General features: G+C 36.5%; 1 long non-coding RNA gene across 1 annotated transcript in view; it reads left to right on the forward strand.

The window, feature by feature from the left end:
* LOC119242560 (uncharacterized) overlaps positions 1 to 13857 on the forward strand; it is a 226946-nt gene that overhangs the window by 142725 nt on the left and 70364 nt on the right. Inside the window, exon 5 of the long non-coding RNA XR_005124520.2 lies at positions 8119 to 8229. This is a non-coding gene — a long non-coding RNA (uncharacterized LOC119242560). The remainder of the gene's footprint in view (positions 1 to 8118; positions 8230 to 13857) is intronic.

Genomic DNA, 13857 nt, shown 5'->3' on the forward strand with positions numbered 1-13857 from the left:
AATAAAAATATTAGCTTTGCACTGTCAATGCCAAATGTAATACAGTGATTCTATGTGTTCCCTTGATATTTGACCTTGAGAAAGTTTTTCAAACCACTTTTTCTTCTGTCTTCTCATCAAATAGGAAAAAATGATTTCTCAGGTCCAAAATTTTCCCTTTCTTTCTCCATAAAGTAGTTAGTGCTGGCATTGCGCATATTTCACAGATGGAGAACAAGACAGAAGGTTTCCTTTTGGACAGTCTTGAACAAGAGCCCATTTCTCCCCACCCTAACACCTGTAACCATTACCCACCTACCATCTAACTATTGCAATATTAAAAGCAATCATGATTTTAAAATGAGAAGGATAACTTGATTTTAATGAATTTTTGAATTTTACCAGCACAAAAATGGCTTTTTTTTTTTGTTTTTTGGGTTTTGTTTTTGTTTTTTTGTTTTTGTTTTTTGCTGTTTCGCAATTGAGGTAAATGTGTCAAATTCCAGTCTGGAGGAATTTATTTTTTTGTTACAAAACATTAAAGAGTGTGTTGTGTAATAGAAATGCTGACTCAATTTAACTACTGTGAGAATTTGGACTCTTTTTAAGAAATAAGAAAGCAAATTATATGTTTATGTCGATATTTGTGTTAAGGAAATCATTCAAAAGTATGAGGAAGGGCCTCCCCGGTGACGCAGCGGTTGAGCGCTGGGTTGCGAAGCTGCCCGCAGCCTCTGCAGCGCTGGTTCGATCCCTGGCCGCTGGGCAAGGGTCCCACATGGCGCGCAGACCTCTCCTGCCGCCCGCTGCTCCCCTCAACAGTTCATTTCGTCAGTCTACCTGCTCTGCTCTCCCCTCTGGCTCTGGTGAATTCTCTCACCCTCCCGCGCTTCTGACTGTACCCAGTGCTTGTATAAATAAATAAATAAATCTTTAAAATAAATAAAGGCAATCACTTTCTAAAAAAAAAAAAAAAAGTATGAGGAAGAATGCTAAATGTAATATATTGACAATATATATAGAGTATTGTTGGGTTAGAAAGTGCCATAATTATTTTAAAATTTATGACTTGTACATATTATGTTTTTTACTTAAATCAGATATGAAATTTCATAATAAAAAACAAAATAATGACAGAAATCAGACTATAGATCCAGGAAGCTCAGAGAACACTATATAAGCAAACACTTAAAACTCTATAAATAAGACATAGCATATTCAAACTGCAGAAAATCAAAGACAGAGAAAATCTTGAAATAATCCAGAAGGGATGAAATAGAGAGATAGGATAAGAGTTATATCATACTTTCCTCAAAACCCATGCAAGCATGAAAGAACAAAACCACCAACCTAGAATTCTGTATCCAGTGACTTTGTTCCTCAAAAATAAAGGAGAAATGTATTCCCACAGACAACAAAAATTTTTTACCATCCAAACTTCCTGGCAAGAAATACTAAAAGGTACTCTAAAAGGGAAGGAAAATGGATATAGGTCAAAATCTCAGATCTCCATAAAAGAAGAAAGAGTATTAAAGAAGCAATAAACAAAGAAATTTCTTGCTTTCCTTTACTAAGGTTCTGTCACCATGTCCTGCATCCAGATCCCCTAACCATGTTGAATAATATGGTTATAAGTACAATATATCACTGGCTTTTTTTAAAAAAAAGGAAGCAAATTGCTTTCTCCACCTAAGCCTGTATTCTTTGTATTTTAAGATACAGAAATGGACAGAATGAGCTCTCTGGCTCATGAAAGGTAGAAATCTACTACAATGAAACTGGATAAAATGAAAATATAATGAAAGCTATCTTGTTTTCAAATCTTTAGATGTTAATAAGTACTTTATTATGTCTCATAAATGCAACATTTTCATATAGTGTCAGGGTGCCAGTTAAATTGTGGTACCATTTTTAGGCCAATCATTCACAGTTTAAAGAAAAAGGAACTCATTATTCTTAAAAGCCAAACATTACCATAATTGATCAAGCTGGAAATAGAAAGACCACTGAAGCATCCTATGCACATTAATTTCTAATAAAATAAATATTACTATAACCCACATAAAAAAGATCTTTGGTATCACCCTTTTTTAGGATAAAGGGTCCTTGAACCAAAAAGTGAGAAAAACACTCTGTTTTATTCCTAGATGTTATAATTCATTTCCTCAGAAGGAGCAATTTTTATAGAATTCCAAGAACTAAGTCCTAAGCTATACTTAGTTTTTGGTACCCCCAGCTCAAGAAGCTTACATTTGATGAACTGAAGGATTTTGACTACAATTAGCTTTTTTCCTCTTTGTTTTCCTATTTCATTTGTTTGTTTGTTTGTTTGTTTGAAGATAACATTGGTTTACAGACTGTATATGGTTCCGAGAAATACAGTCACACCTCCTCAGATGTCCATCATTACACCCCACCCACCACCATAGCATATCCCTGTACCATATACCATTGGACCCCCCTCTACTAGCCTCAATTCTATAGTCATATTTCTAGGCTTTGTTTAACTAGAAAAGAAAATAAAGAAGAAATCAAAGGGAAAAAAGGAGTAGGTTTAGATATGTCAAAACAGAGGAACTGATGAAACTAAACCTACACTTTATTCTCATTTTTCTTTATTTTCTTTTGTATTTAAACCACTTTTTGAGATTTGAATGACATAAAAATAGCTGTACATATTTAATGTATATAACTTGATGCGTTTGGTAATAAGTAAATACCCCTGGGGAAAAATGATAAATGGAGGCTAATTCATTACATCTAAGTATGGTTCATTGCAGAGCTAATAATGTGATAGAATCAAGATACATTTTCCACAGAGTCAAATGTCATGACTGCTGTGCTCCTACAATTCACTTGGAATGGAATCCTGTTTTGTGCACTTCTAATTGCTTTATTCCCAAGATCGCAATCATGTTTCTGTTGTATTGATTCTTATTTCTTGGCACTCTCCTCCCAGAGCCATTAATCCTCATATTCCAAACTGGATCAGATGCTTTTAGATCTGCTGCACAGCTACTATTCTAGAATAGGATTGATTGTTCCTGAAGCCTTCTTAATTAGTCAGTGCTATGAACTGTCCTATAACCATAATGCTGCATAACAGGTACCCCCAAGATCTCTGTGGCAGCAAAACAAATAATACTCTCACACCACTTCAGACTGTGGGTTGAATTAAAAAATGTTCCATATAGGGCCTCCCTGGTGGCGCAAGGGGTTAAGCACCATACTATGAAGCAATTCACAGCCTCTGCAGCTTTAAGTTCGATCCCCAGCCGGCCAGAGAGAAACCCACATGGCGCAGCAGACCTCTCCTGTCTCACCCACTGCTCCCCTCAGCAGTGTATTTCAGTCGGTCTGCCTGTTCTGTTCCCCACTCTGTCTCTGGTGAATCCTCTCACCCCCCACATCTCTGGCCTGTACCCCAGCTCTTGTATGCATAAATAAATAAATCTTAAAAAATAAATTCCATGTGTCTTTCATGTGATTCTAGCAGCTTATCAAAGACATTTTTCTCATGGAAGATGGCAAAAGATAGAGACCAAGACAAGCCAAATAAGCATATTTAGAGTCTCTGTTAATGTTGCATCCATTAACATTCCATTAACCAATCTAATCACATGACCAACCCTAACATTAAAAGAGTAGGGATGGGCCTCCCAGGTGGCGCAGTGGTTGAGCTCTGGGTTGCGAAGCTGCCCGCAGCCTCTGCAGTGCCGGTTCGATCCCCGGCTGCTCCCCAGCCGCCACCGGAGGAGGGTCCCACATGGCGCGCAGACCTCTCCTGCCGCCCGCTGCTCCCCTCAGCAGTGTACTTCGGTCCTTCTGCCTGCTCTGCTCCCAGCTCTGGCTCTGGTGAATTCTGTCACCCTCCCGCGCTTCTGACTGTACCCAGTGCTTGTATAAATAAAAACAAACAAATAAATAAAAATACATGCCTCTTAAAAAAAAAGAGTAGGGAAATGTATTTTACCTACTCTAGTGGGAGACAATGCAAAGTATGTCAATACAGGGGAGAGGTAAACAATAGGAACAGTAATCCAATCTGTAAGATCTTCTACCTTTTTCACTTCTCCCTTGTGTTGGTGGAGAATATCCTCTAGTAACTTTCTAAGAAAGGGTATGTGGGAGATAAACTTTGCGAATGAAACATGTCTGAAAAATGTCCTCATACTGCCCTAATAACTGTTACATAACCTCAAGTGCCTTGCTCCATGATTTTCTACTTCCAGTGTTGCCGGTGAGAAGCTTCTTGCTAGACCGCTTCTTGTTCTTTTGTGCTCCTTTTTACCGCTCTTCACATTCTCTATCCCCAATGTTCTAAAATGCCTCAAGAAGTCAGATATAGGTAAAAATTTGTTCTTTATTGTGCCAAATTTTAGGCACTCCAACTGATAGACTTAATAAATCTCTCCATTTTGTTGTATTAACTCATACTTGTCTTCTGTTGTATCTAAAGGTTCTAACCATGGATATTGGAGACTTATTGACCTTGAGGTATAAAATAGTATAGGCTACCACTTTTTCCAATTTGCTTCCTCATTTTTCTATATTCCACAAATTTCTTAAATTCTCTTCTCCACTGATGACCCTAATTCCACTCTCATGTTATAGAGTTAGAGCTCCTAAAATATTTTTTGAACTATGCTTTCATTGATGTCTCATGAGGGAGAGGTAGTAAAATGATGTACTTGAATCATCGTGTTAATTCATTAGTCTCAATATTTTCTTTTGCTGAACATATTTTACTTTTAATTATAGATTAGTTCAAATATTTGTGAAATGGTTTGCTGTACAGAGAATATAACATTTTAAGAGTGTTTAAATAACCTGGCTATGTTAGCATATAGATTTTCAAAGTAATTCATTTAAATATGATGATTTATTTCACAGAAGAATTCGAAACATTAACAAAATAACCACCTTTTCTAAGTCCAGTAGAATTTTTTGCAATGATGAAAATGCTGTCTGTACATTCCAATATAGCAATCACCAACCTCATGTGGCAATTGAATACTTATAACACATTAATATCACTAACTACTGTGGAAAGAAATTTTTTAATTTAATTTTTTAATTTTCATTGATTTAAATTCAAGCAACCACATGTGGCTAGTGGCTACTATATTGGGCAGTGCAGCATAGATACAGAATTTGATTAAACTGCCCAAATTAAAAATACCTTTTTAGGCATATGTAAGAAAACTGTGCCTGAAAGGGATGGGTATGAGAAACATAATAAGATGTGTGGGCAGTATAAGTTATGTTTATGGGTTATACCAAGGAATGTACTTGTTCACTCAATAAATATTTCAAGGGCATGTACCATGTGTGAAGCACAATGCAGATACTAAGGTAACAAAAATGCAAACACACACACACAATACTTGCCCTCAAGGACCTTTCAGTCCACTGAGGAACCAACCCATAAATACAGTCAGAGATTGTCTCACCTGCTTATGCTGAGGAGTGAGAGGAGAGTGCTTGATTATCCAGGGCTCTGAGGAAAGCCCTTAAACAGGAAGAAGCATTTGAGTCCAGACTCAAAGTTGAGTAAGACTTTCCCAGGAAATGAGTGGGAAGGATACTTCAGGCAGAGAAAGTATAGCAAGACCACAGGCATGGAGACTGGTTCCAGAAAAGAGTCCTTTGATAATGCTAGAACCTGGAATACGTTTGTGGGAATATCAGGAAAAAAGACTGACCAGTTAGGCAGGAGTGACAGATTACTGCAATATGAGAACTATTTCCAGTGAGGGGAGATAAAGTGTAATTCTGATAGAGAATAATTCTATAATAAAGTATAATTCTTGTTGGGATTTATGGTCAACTAATCTTTGACAAAGGAGCAAAGACTATGCATTGGAGCAAAGAAAGTTTGTTCAATAAATGGTGCTGGGAAAACTGGGTCGCTACATGCAAAAGAATGAAGCTTGACCACTACCTCACACCATACACAAAAATCAACTCAAAATGGATTAAAGAACTAGACATAAGACCTGAAACCATAAAATACATAGAAGGAAATATAGGCGAAACACTACGGGATTTGCACATCAAAGACATCTTTACAGACACATCACCCAAAGCAGTGATAGTGAAGAGAAAGATAAACAGCTGGGACTACATCAAATTAAAGAGCTTCTGCACAGCAAAAGAGACAATAACAAAAACAAAGAGAAACCCCACCAACTGGGAGAACATTTTTGCACCCAACACTAATGATAAAGGACTGATCACAAAAATCTGCAAAGAGCTGATGAGACTCAGCAACAACAAAGAAAATAATCCAGTCAAAAAATGGGCAGAAGAGCTAAAAAGAAACTTCTCTGAAGAGGAAATGCAAATGACCAACAGACATATGAAAAAATGTTCAACATCACTTGTCATCAGGGAAATGCAAATCAAAACTACCATGAGATACCATCTCACACCAGTGAGAATGGCACATATTAAAAAAACTAGCAACAAATGTTGGCGAGGATGTGGAGAAAAAGGAACTCTTGTGCACTGTTGGTGGGAGTGCAAACTGGTCCAACCACTATGGAGAGCTGTGTGGAGATTTCTGGACCTACTAAACATAGAGCTTCCATATGATCCAGCAATTCCACTCCTAGGTATTTACCCAAAGGACACAGAAACATCAATTCCAAAGAGCACCTGCACTCCTATGTTTATAGCAGCACTGTTTACAATAGCTAAGCTTTGGAAACAACCCAAATGCCCAAAAATAGATGACTGGATCAAGAAGATGTGGTACATATATACCATGGAATATTACTCAGCATTCAAAAAAGATAAACACATGCAATTTGCAGCAACATGGATGGCACTGGAAGGGATCATGCTCAGCGAAATAAGCCAAAAAGAAAAAGAAAAATACCGGATGGTCTCACTCATAGCAGGAATCTAGAAAACTTAAATAAGGGACCAGGAAAATGAATATAAGAAAGTGAAAATCAAAATCAACAAAAAACTATGAACCAGAGACACTTGTTGGGGGGGGGGGGGGGGGGAGGGGAAGGATTGGGGTCAGAATGGGGCGTTTGCAATTGTATGGGGGAATATAAAAATAAAATTTAATATTAAAAAAAAAAAAAGTATAATTCTTGTTGGGTTGGAAGAATAGTGAATTTACTAAACATTCTGATCCAACCCTCTTCATTCAATCAACAAATATTTTTTGTTGGTCTCCTAAATCTTTCTTATAGCAAACTCTAAGTAGCTGGTGAGAAAGTAAATTTTGACCCAGCATCAACTAAAAGGAGGACAAATTCCTAATTAGAGAACTCACACTCAATAAACATATTTACAGAATTACAGATATCATACAAGGGACAATAATAGCTCCAGAAAACATAGAATTTAACTTCAGTGTGCAACTGTAGAATAACTGTAGAAATCATTGCAATTGCCCTTACATTTTCCAATAAATCATGTATGTGCTTATGCAAAATTACTATGGACAGGCACATTTTGTCGTCTAATCTGCTTTTTAAGTTAAATCGTCATTTATTTACATCAAAACTGTTTGAGAGTGGAGAAGAAAGAACCCTTGGAAAAGTAGCTCCTCTAAACAGCTATTTCTCCCAGAGAATTTGAGACCATGCCGGGCTCAGGCTAATCCTACTAAGAAATAGCAATTTTTGCAATTAGTGTTCTAGGAAGAAGCAGGGAATTGAGATGAGAACTGGCCCAAGATTTCTATATGCTTTAAATTTCCCTGAACCATGACATAATAAAGCACAAAGTACTACTCCTAGTCCTTTAAAATGACAAAGAGAATATCACTAAAATACTCTCAATTAGAGTCAGTGAAAATAACACAGTAAGTTTTAAAAAATAATAAAAAATACTTACCAAGGTGTCATGACCCCATCTTATTGTTGAGTTCAGCTTTTCCATTCTAAATCCCTATTTTCTGTTTATAACTTACTACAAAATGTTCCTTTTGACCTTCAAGTCTGATATTTCTCTTGCCTCTTCTCAATCCAAAGGCGAATTTATTTGCAATTTGAACTAAATCTCTTCAGTTATTTCAGTTACTTGAGTTTGAAGAAAATACCTGCGTTGTGCTTTCAGAAATTGTTCAGATTTTTTTCCATGTTCAAATAGTTTAAAAATGGCTTTGTTTTGAAGCTGTAGGATTGGCATGACTGTACTGAAGATTTGATTCAAAAGGAGTTGGTTAAGAAATTTGGATTAAAGAACCAAAAATGATGAGGGACCACAGGATGTGATTACATGGAGGTAAGTGCACTGCCCCCTTCCAGCTCTCTTGCATATGCAAGTGACAAATCACAAGGTGAGTGTGAATAACTCAAAGATTAAGGTCAAATCCTACCAAAAAAGTTAATATAAAATGCATTTATACCTGCCTCTCCCAGAAAAACTACTGCCTTCTCTAGGTTCTAAATTACAGAAATTTTCACATTTTTCAAATAATCATGCATCTTGCATTCAACAGAACATTTACTTTAAGATTTCTGCTTGTACAAGGCTATGTTATTAAATTGATAGTGGCTTGCATGCTGCTTCATTAATTCAACAAATATTTTTGAGCACTTTTTGGCACTTTTTTGTGTGTCAGGCTATTTACTGGGTTCTTGGGCTATATCTCACTGGCTTTGGTAATGTGTATCTGATCACAGTGTCATCACAGAATTTATCAAAAACTCAGCAAATTCAAAGCTGTTGGAGAATGTTCACCCTGAGTCCTGATTCAGAATCTTTACATTTCTTGATTTGTATTTTTTATATGCATATTAAAGTGACTTTTAAAAGCTTATAGTAATGTCATTCTAATGAAGTAAGGTTTTGGAACTGAGGCACAATGAGCACATTACAGTGTGTGCTGTGGTGGTGTGGAGTGGCAATTCACACACATGGTATTGATTTTCATTTCCTGTGAAGCTGAATCAACATGTTGTGGCTAATGTCTATGTAATTTAATGTATTGAATAAAATGTACCATTACTCTCTATTGGGGGATAAAAGGTCCTACTTGACTGTGGTGTCCTTGTGCTCTAAAACCACAACAGACATATTTAACAATCCTTAGTTACTCAAAATCAACCTAAGAAAATGTTTCCTGTTTCTTAAAAGACCAAGTTGTGTGTTTCTTTGATGGACTCAGTTGTGTGTTTTATATCATAGTAAAAGAAAGGCTAGTATTAAAGGAATTTTCTCTTTTAAACTAATAAGTGCTGTAGATAGAGTCCTACTATGTGCTGAGAAAATAGCTGGAAGGGTAGATGGAAGGAGCAGCAAGCTATGGCACCAGTACCAAGTGAGATGATCTCCACCCTATGACCCATGGCAGGGTAGTCTAAAACAAACCCTCCATTCCTGTGCCTCTCTGCCACCTCTTAATTGGTCCTCCTAGATCATCGGGGCTCTGATATGGCTCCCTGTTTGAATCTCTCATTGTAGTACCTCAGATGATACCAGTCTCTTCTGGTTCATGATCCTCATTTATTAACATTTATCAGTGATGTTCATCCTAACAACCTACAGAGATTTTTGTGGGGTATCAAATTAGATAATTTATGTGAAAACACTAGAAGCTGTAAAAGGCAGTACCAATGAATATCATGCTTTTATCATTATTACTCAGCAGTTAGAGTGTCCTTTGGCGCATCCTATTCCAAAATTATTTATCCCCACAACAATCTAAATTTCCATTCATTTGAATTTGATTGGTCAGTGATTTAATTAGCTGACTGCAGAACCTTACAGTAATGTGTGAATGAAAACCTTTCAAAAGGGCATCAAAACTGATAAAATAGAATGGTGGTAAGTAATTTTTGTGTATTAGTGTGGTGGCCATTTTATCACTATCAAACTGTGGTTAACAACCACTAAGACAATTTTGACTTTGCCCTCTTAACTTCTCCCCCAGATCGCCCCAGAGAAGTATCTTCCCTTGGGATTTTGTGATTTGGAGGTAGGAGATGAGGGAGAGATGATGGAAAGGAATTCCTTAATTTTGAAATTTGTAGTCAAAGAATAATACACAGAATGATATCATGTATAAACTGTAAACAAAATTACCAGATACATAACGGATTTATATATACTCTACTAGCTTTATATCAATTCCATTGTCTTTGGATTCTTAATAGTATCTAGTATACTGGCTTACCTACATAGGTGATTATTAAATTAAAGGATGAAACAGTTAATTAATGATAATGCATTTATTTCTTTACTAGACATGTGATTCTTAGGTAACCACTAATACTTCCTTGTAAGGGACTACTAAATTCTTCTGTCTTCCTGTGACTAGGCTCAAGTTTTCAGTGTGAAACTGAGCCTCTGTTCTATCATTCTTGGTTTCCACAGGTGCTCTTACATAATAAAACATTATTTGTTAATAGTATATTAACAAACACCCTCTAAATCTGGAAGTACATTTTCAATTTTTTTAAGGCTTTCTACCTTAAATGCATTAATCCCCCCACATACACTTTATTTTTTGCCTATTGTGCTATTGAGTTTGGACTCCCATGCACACCTTACTAATTTGGACTTACTAGCTTTATGTGTAAAAGATGAGGATGCATGTTTTGTGAGCACTGATGTAAATCCCTTCTATTGAATGTCTGTGTAACCTAAGATAGTTAAACAATAGTTTTCTCATCTGTATAATGGGAATAATAGTACATATTCATCTTTTCATACCCTAACACACCTTCACTCATTTGCTGTGGATTATGCTCCATGATACTAAAACTTTTCCTGCCTAAAAATCCACAGTATAAGAATCTTGTTCTATCACTATAACTGTCATATTAAACATCCCTTTAATTGGAACACTCAGGAGCCCTGCTAAATTTAAAATACTGCATGGTGAATTACTATTATCTAGGCTTTCCTCTATTATTGTCATGCAATTCGTTGATTTCAAATTAGTTTAGAGGAACAGAGACAGCATGGGCATAACATGTATGCAGTTACATTTTCACCAAAGTAGGATGAAGTGGGAGGAGAAAGATAAAAGTATAGAGCCTAGTCATTGCAGGAAGGGCAGTACCAGGAGTTAGATCTCACTGAAGGACCCCAGCGAGCCTACAAGAAAGGCACAAAAAATAGATAGATGACTCCATGTAACAGAAGAAGATGATGTCCAACTGACCGTCTCCTACTAATTGTATCTAAGGCTAGTCCTGATGTGGGTGACAATAACAGCAACAGTAATAATAACAGCAATAGCTAACATTTATTGAGCAATTACTATATGCCTGACAAGTATATATAATGTAGATTGTATATACTATATGTAGATTTTATATAATGTACTGTTTTAAATACATTATTTTATTTTTTGATTGAATATATTCATTTATCACCATAAACTCTTTGATGTATTATCATTTTATAAATGAAGATATTGACAGTAGGGAGATAACTTGCTCAGATCACCTGCTAATAAATAGTGTGACCTAGGGATTTGAACTGAAGTGAATTTAAAGTCAGAACTGGAAAATTTGTTACTTTTTCTATGAGAGCTAGAACTTCAAGATTATATCCTTTTGTCCATAAATACATAGTTATATTTATCAGATCATATATCCAAAATTAATATTCTAACCTATAGTCATCATAATGTTTTTGTTAAATCAAGGCTATGAGCTCCTTATGTTGCTACAAGTAGATTTCACAAGCAAGATATACCAACATCCTACACCTAGGGACCAAAGCACATGAAGGCCTAGACTATAATAAAAAAAAAAAAGCCAACTTTGTTCCATCTCCCCAAGTGAGAGCCTAAATGTTCATAGAAAAATCTTCCAGAACAGCACAATTTGATATACCGAATAAAACACTTAAAAATTTAAAATTTATAGAAAAACTTGTAAGAAGAGATTCCTTGAGAGGTTAGAAACAAGAAAACAAGAACCCACAGGGTAAACAAGCACTGGAGGCAATTTTTGTCCTAAGAGTACTTGCTGAGGCTTGCTGACCCAGAACTGAGCTGAGCTTGCCAAACAACATTTAGATCCTCTTAGTCCTTGGGGTGATCAGCTGGACCTGGGGCAATTGAAGATTCTACCAGACTAATCAGCTCCATGCAGGCACAGCCTCTTCTGGCTTTTGGAAAAGATCATCAGTGGTCCCACAGTCTTTGCACAGAAAGAGCTTAATAATGTCATCCTGACTTACTTAGTATAGCTCAATAGTAGCTCTTCAACCAGAATATTCACTTCCTCTCAGTGTGGAGCTATTGAAGGAGGTCAGGATCCTGGTGCCCAAGCAGCATGACATAAAAACCAAGATGCAGCTGCTTGAATGGAATAAACTATCATCAAAAGAAAAGGCATCTTAGAGAATAGGAGTAGATATTTTCAAATCATATATCCAATAAGGGGTTAATCACCAAAATATATAAGGAACTCATAAAACTCAACAATAGAAAAATAAATGATGGCCAAAAAATGAGCAGAGACTGTAAATAGACACATCTCTACAACAGACATACAGATGACCAACTGACATATGAAAAGATGGTCATCATCTCTTTTTTGTTAGGAAAATTTAAATCAAAGCAACAATGAGATATCACTCTGTGAGAATGGCTATTATCTAAAAGATAAAAAGTAGAGAATGTTGGTAAGGATGTAGAGAGAAGGGAACCCTGTACACTGTTGGAGAGAATATAAATTTATGAAGTTATTATGGAAAATATTGTGGAGATTCCTCAAAAAATTAAAAATGAAGACTCCGTATGATTCATTTATTCCACTTCTGAAGAATGTGAAAGCACTAACATGTTCATTGCAGAATTATTCATAATACCCAATAATTCACAATAACCTAGTGTTCATCAAGAGTTGATTGGATAGGGCCTCCCCAGTGCCACAGTGGGTTGAACACAGCATTGTGAAACTGTCCACAGCTTCTCCACCATGGGTTCGATTCCCGGCTGGCTGGGGAGATACCCACATGGTGCGGCAGACCTCTCCTGTCTCACCTGCTGCTCCCATCTGCCTGTTCTGCTCCCTGCTCTGTCTCTGGTGAATTCTCTCACCCTCCTGTGTATCTGGCCTGTATCCCAGTTCTTGTATAAATAAATAAATCTTTTTTAAAAAAAGAGTTGATTGAATAAAGAAGATGTGGTATAGATACGTAGTACAACTTCTTAGCTATTCAAAAAAAGGATAAAATTCTGCATTTGTAACACCATGGATGTACCTAAAGAGTATCATGCTTAGTGAAATAAGTCAGATGGAGAAGGACAAACAGTACATGATATTAAAAGGTGGGAGGGTGGTGGACTGTAGTCCAGAGTTCATAGATGGGCTTTGATAGAGAATCCATTGGTGGTGGATGGGTTGTAGTAATATAACATTTGAAGAGGAATGAACCTAAACCCCTAAAGCATATACAATATTGTAAACAAATATTACCTCAGTAAAATAAATCATTAAGAAAAAACAAGATATAGTTGCTTGATATGGAAGTCAGGAAACCAGGCATGGCCTTCTGAAAGACAAGCTCTATGAAGCCCATCTTACCTTCACTCATAGAGGATGTTTCACTTTCTCAGGAATTCTATAATGGATTATTACAAACCAAGTGACTTAGAACAGCAGAAATGCATTCCCTCACAGTTCTGTAAGCTAGAAGTCTGGAATTAGATGTTGGCAGGACCATTGCTCCCTCTGAGTCCTCTAGGGAAGAATCCTTCCTTGCTTCTTCCTAGCTTCTGGTGGCTCCTGCAATTCTTAGCACACTTGAACTGTAGCTGTATCACTCAGTTTCTGCCTCCACAGTTATAGTCTGTGTGTGTCTGTACATCTCTCTGATCCCTTCTTATAAGAATACCAATCATTGGATTGATTGCTAATCTGGTATGACCTCACCCTAATTAATTAC

Source organism: Talpa occidentalis, unplaced genomic scaffold (assembly GCF_014898055.3).
Source record: "Talpa occidentalis isolate TD23 unplaced genomic scaffold, MPIMG_talOcc4v2.1, whole genome shotgun sequence".
NCBI classification, from domain to species: domain Eukaryota; kingdom Metazoa; phylum Chordata; class Mammalia; order Eulipotyphla; family Talpidae; genus Talpa; species Talpa occidentalis.